Source organism: Nelusetta ayraudi, unplaced genomic scaffold (assembly GCF_046127955.1).
Source record: "Nelusetta ayraudi isolate G7.1 ecotype Tasmania unplaced genomic scaffold, CSIRO-AGI_Nayr_v1 ptg000017l, whole genome shotgun sequence".
In the NCBI taxonomy this organism is placed as follows: Eukaryota; Metazoa; Chordata; class Actinopteri; order Tetraodontiformes; family Monacanthidae; genus Nelusetta; species Nelusetta ayraudi.
Genome location: NW_027466067.1, coordinates 2,069,497 through 2,075,726, shown reverse-complemented (window position 1 = coordinate 2,075,726; position 6,230 = coordinate 2,069,497).

Sequence of the window (6,230 nt, the reverse complement as noted above, 5' to 3'; positions counted from 1 at the left end):
TGAAAATACTGGGATTTTAAAAAACAAACAAACAACAGGCAAACGCTAAAACCAAGGCAACAGTACATCCTAACTGTTACGTATTACCCGAGGTGTAGCTTCAAACAGTAACATCCAGTGGTACTCTTGACGTAGGAAATGTGTCGGAGCCCAGTCAAGGCATAGCCATTCATAATCGGAATTTTATTGGCACACACGTAAAACATTGCACACACTGCACAGCACCCCATGCAACACCGAACTCTCGCCCCCCAGCGGTCACTCGGGGGAAAACACCGTGCACACAGTCCACCACTAGTGCAGTTCAATATGCAACACTAACATCACCTCAAAAGAGCGATTAATAACTTTAAAATTTCGGTATGCAGACATCATGTACACATACACAACTCAAATAAACTCAGGTATTCATCCTCAACAACAGCCTTGCCATATGAAAAATATTTAAGTATGTTAAGGTCTGACTATAACAACAAAACTGCAGACATTCAAAAAAAATACGATATTTCAGGGGCAATTCTAGAATCAGAGCTTTAGGGGTGCTGAGCACCCAATGCGCCTTATCACTACCACCAACAAAACAGTCCATGCATCCTTTTTTCTTACAGAAGCAAAAAATAGTATATTGTTATCTTATTTTGAATGTGCATTCTGACACCTGGTTGAGAACCCAGATAGCCATTACATGTGGCCCGGATCCGTTTTAAGCTCCTTGCCTCCGTTTCTAGCTCCGATATGTTTTCTGACTGTGGACCGGATCCGTGCCAGATAGAGGTTTCAGCTCATAGGCCCTGTTTGCACTTGGTCACATGTAACTGTTTTGGGGGATCGTATCACAAGTACGCAACCTGAAGCATCTGTTCGCACATGGCACTAACATGCGTCTCGAGGGTGCCACTTGTGATCGCATTAGTGCATTTTTAACCACTAGGGGCAGTAAAGCGCAAAACTACGGCTAGTTTCACCTGAAAACGAATTAGAATAAACTTTCCTGTTTGCGGACTATATCAAGTCACTCGTTTTAATTCTACTGCAGCTCATATGGATCCGAACGAGGAGTAACGACTGGTGGGACAGAGTGGTGACGACTTTATTTTCGGATCAACAGTGGCTGGCAAATTTTCGGATGCAACGTCGCACATTTAATCTCATATGTACAGCGCCTTGCAAAAGTATTCACCCCCGCCCCCTTTGCTTTTATCTATTTTGTTAGATTTCTGCCTGTAATTTAAATGTTTTTCATCTGAATATTTCGTGAGATGGATCTGCACAAAGTAATCTAAGTTGGTGAAGTGAAATGAGGAAAAAAATATATAAAAGAATAATTTAAAGAAATAAAAAAGTGTAAATTGGCATGTGCATATGTATTCACCCCCTTTGCTATGAAGCCCCTTAAAAAGTGCTGGTGCAATCCATTACCTTCACCAGTCACAGAATTACTTCAATGAAGTCCACTTGTGTTCAATCTAAGTGTCACATGATGTGTCAGTATAAACACACCTTCTCTGAGAGGCCCCAATGGGCTGCAACTCTACTTAGCAAGAAGAATCACATCATGAAGACCAAGGAGCTCTCCAAACAAGTCAGGGACAAAGTTATAGAGAGATACAAGTCAGGACTGGGTTACAAAAAAATATCTACATCTTTGATGATCCCCCGGAGCACCATCAATCATCAATCATCATCATCTATAATCGCCAAATGGAAACAACACGGGACCACAACAAACCTGCCAAGACAGGGCCGACCACCAAAACTCACAGACCGGGCAAAGAGGACATTGTTCAGAGAGGCAACACAGAGATCAAAGGTCACCCTGAAGGAGCTGCAGAGTTCTACAGCAAACACTGGTGTGTCTGTCCATAGAACCACAATAAGCCGTACACTCCATAGAGCTGGGCTTTATGGAAGAGTGGCCAGTGAATACCTGTCAGTGTCAAAAATGAGAAGGCACGTTTTGAATTTTCCAAAAAGCATGTGGACAACCCCCTAAATGTATGGCGGAAGGTGATCTGGTCAGATGAGACTAAAATTGAACTTTTTGGCCACAAAGGGAAATGCTATGTCTGGCAGCAACCCAACACTTCCCATCACCCCAAGAACACTGTCCCCACAGTGAAACATGGTGGTGGCAGCATCATGCTATGGGGATGTTTTGCAGTCGCAGGGACGGGGAAATTGGTCCGCATAGAGAGGAAGATGGATGGTGCTAAATACAGGGACATTCTGGAGAAAAACCTGTTTCAGTCCACCTGTGATTTGCGACTGGGACGGAGGTTCACTTTCCAGCAGGACAATGACCCGAAGCATACTGCTAAAGCTACGCATGAATGGTTTAAGGAGAAGAAGTTAAATGTGCTAGAATGGCCTAGTCAAAGCCCGGACCTCAATCCGATTGAAAATCTCTGGTTTGACTTGAAGACTGCCGTTCACAAGCGGAAACCATCCAACTTGGAGGAGCTGGAGAAGTTTTGCCATGAGGAATGGGCAAAAATCCCAGTTGAAAGATATGGCAAGCTCATAGACACCTATCAGAAGAGACTTACAGCAGTAATTGCTGCAAAAGGTGGCTCTAAAAAGTACTGACTTCAGGGGGGGGGATACATATGCACATGCCAATTTACACTTTTTTATTTCTTTAAATTATTCTTTTATATATTTTTTTCTCATTTCACTTCACCAACTTAGATTACTTTGTGCAGATCCATCTCACAAAATATTCAGATGAAAAACATTTAAATTACAGGCTGAAATCTAACAAAATAGATAAAAGCAAGGGGGGTGAATACTTTTGCAAGGCGCTGTAGGAAACTGCGACCGCTGCTCCACTGACAAAATACGCTAATGCGGAATGAAATTTATTTTGTAACTTTATAATGAAGATGCGGGGAGGTGGGGCGCCGACCAAGTACGTACACGGGAGAGGTGAGCAGAGTAGGCGGTCGTTAATGTGGACTGAGATCAAATTCTGTTCACACGTCCGTGAGGAATGCTATGCGAAGCGAAGCTTCGAAACCACCTCCCCAAGTGTTTGCACTTGGTTACTTTGTGTGATTTTTGCCGATCGGAATATGAAAAACGCTTGAAATGACCAAGTGCAAACAGGGCCATAGAGTCAGTGTCATTTTTATATTGTTTTACAGATCTGGCCCAGATCACTTTTCCAGGAGGTAACCTAAAGACATTTGGCTTGTCTGACACTTATTTGGTCCAGATCCGCAATACTGATCAGAGCTGACACTACTTTGATGTAGGCTACACTGATGTGGCCCAAATCCTGAATACAGGTCTGAGCCGACTGCATTCCACAAAGTTACTCTGGCCCTTGTCTGATATAAGAATTTGAACTGACACTGTTTTTTCCAAATATTTCAATTTTTAATCATCAACAGTAACACTAAACAAACTGTTCATAATTTAAAGACAATGAAAAATAAAACCCAATGCTGACATTTAAAACGTTTCCATGCCCATCCCGTCGCTATCCCTTCCCATCGGCCTCACACACACTCCCCACTCCAGCAAAGACACCGTGATCTGAGGCGGCCTTAGAGGTTTTTTTTTTCTCTCCCCCTTGTCCTGTCTGGCCATAATAACAAGCAGAAGTGTGTCTGAATGTCTTATGATGACTGACAGATTTTATTCTCAAAGGTAGAGCCTGCAACCCAAGTGAATATATCATACAGGTCTGTTTAAAAACTACCTGCTAAGGTTTTTTTTTTTTTTTTTTTCAATGGATGTGTGATATTCTGGCCATTACTGGACACTGAGGAATATATATATATATATATATATATATATATATATATATATGTGTATATATATATATATATATGTATACATATATATATATTTGTATATATATATTCATTCATTCATTTTCCATACCTGCTTAGTCCCGAGGTCAGGGTCACGGGGGTCTGCTGGAGCCTATCCCAGCTGTCATAGGGCGAAGGCAGGGGACACCCTGGACAAGTCGCCAGTTCATCGCAGGGCCACATAGAAACAAACAACCATTCACACTCACATGCACACCTACGGACAATTTAGAGTGTTCAATTGACCGCACATGCATGTTTTTGGAGTGTGGGAGGAAGCCGGAGAACCCGGAGAGAACCCACGCAGACACGGGGAGAACATGCAAACTCCACACAGAAAGGTCCCAGGTCCAGGCCCCGGAATCGAACCCACGACCTTCTTGCTGTGAGGCGGCAGCGCTAACCACTGCGCCACCGTGTCGCCCAGTATGTATATATATATATATATATATGTATATATGTATATATATATATATATATATATATATATATATATGTATATATATAAATATATATATATATATATATATATATATATATATATATATATATATATATATATATATATATATATATATATATATATATGTATATATATATATATATATATATATATATATATATATATACATATATATATATATATATATATATGCATCTTTCGTAGGATGGGTCCTTCGGTCAAATATGTTTCCATTTCCTCTTCAATTGATGAAAGTTTTCACCAGTTTCTACCGCCATGCAAAATTCGGTGAGCTTTTGGAGCATGTTCAGAGGGCCTTAGACCTGATGGGTGGGGCACAGTTTCTGATTGCGTTGCTACTCAAAGTGTTGTGTTTGCATCGTCGAGCTATGTTGAAGGAGTTGATCATTGCACGCTGGGCCACGGGTAGCTGCAATAAACTCGTCTTTGCAAGATATACGAGTCTCGTCATCTTTGTGGATATCAACGATGTGGATTATAGCAAGCGCCTCAAACAGGTGCCCATCTAGCAAGCATCTCAGGGACTTTAAGCAGTAGGCTTAGCCTCTACAGAATGGATGAATGAATGAATGATGGCTGCAGTGCCACTAAAATGACTGAAATGGGACAAATTAATTTTTTATAAAAATGCTTTTCTTCGTACGGTAAAAAAACAAAACAAAACAAGTCAGTGTGAATGCTCAGTGGAAGGTCTCTGGCTGCTCTGCCTTCTCCCCTCTTTCTGGATGGACGGAAATCGGGTTGCTCTCAGAGTGCATGAGATAAATTGAAATCTGTGATGACACCAGGCTGAAGGTTGTTTGAGGGGAGCTGAGACGAGTTGGTTCTCCTGAGTGACTTCATTCCTACTGTACGCATCTGAAAGATGCAGCCCCAGGGTGGCGCCACTGAGCCGTTTGCCTTCATCTCTGAGGTCGATGACCTGCCACGTCCTGCCAAATGTTGGCGGAGAAAACAACTCAAAATCCTGTTTCACTGAGTCATAGTTGGTTCCAACAGCGTGGACGTGCTCCAAAATGCTCCCGTGTGTCAGTGTGTGTGCGTGTGTGTCTGTGTGTGTGAGATAAATGAGACACGTCAAAACAGATAGAAATTCTAGTTGCTCACTCACTCATAAAAGTAAAACACTAATACTCGGCCGGGTAGAATAGCGGTGTAATAACACACATTCATAAGCTCAGTGGACTACATGATGCCAGTGTATGTGTGTGTGTGTGTGTGTGTGTGTGTGTGTGTGTGTGCGTGCGTGCTCGTGGTCCTTCCGTCCTCACTCACTACTTCCTGCTCTCCCTTCACTTCCCTCCGACTCCCATCGTCTCTCGACAGCTGATCCAGACACTGCATACAAACTTTCGGCATGGAAATCACAGCCACAGATCACAACCTTTATGGCCCGCCCACCCCTCCACTCACTGAGTTAAGGCCCAGAAGAGGAAACATGGGCGGGGCGCGTGGGGGGAGAGGTGTGTTTCAAGCCTGGTGCTGGAGTTAATACCAAGATGTTGTCATGAGAAAACCCAACTGAGGTGCCAGAGCACCTCCTGTTGGGCTGCAGTCCTCTGGGTTGATGCCCCTTTAAATAAACAAAGTGCACATCAGAGGCAACTCGGTGGTGTGAAGATACTTGCTGGTCTACTTGGTGGTGTAAAGGTACTTGCTGGTCTGAAAATACTTGGTGGTGTGAAGATGGTAACTGGTGAAGGAGGAGAGGAAGAAAACAGAGCATGGCACTGTAAACCTTTTCTGCCCTGCACTGCCTCCGTTGTCTCAAACCCCCTCCCCCTCCTGTTCCCTCATCCAAGCCATGATTGGTCCGGGCGCCAGCAACAGACGGCCCCCCCCCCCCCCTCCCCACCACCATCACTCTCCCTCCGTCTCTCTCTTTCTCTCACTCCCTCCTCTCCCCCCCTTCCCTCACCGTCTTGCTC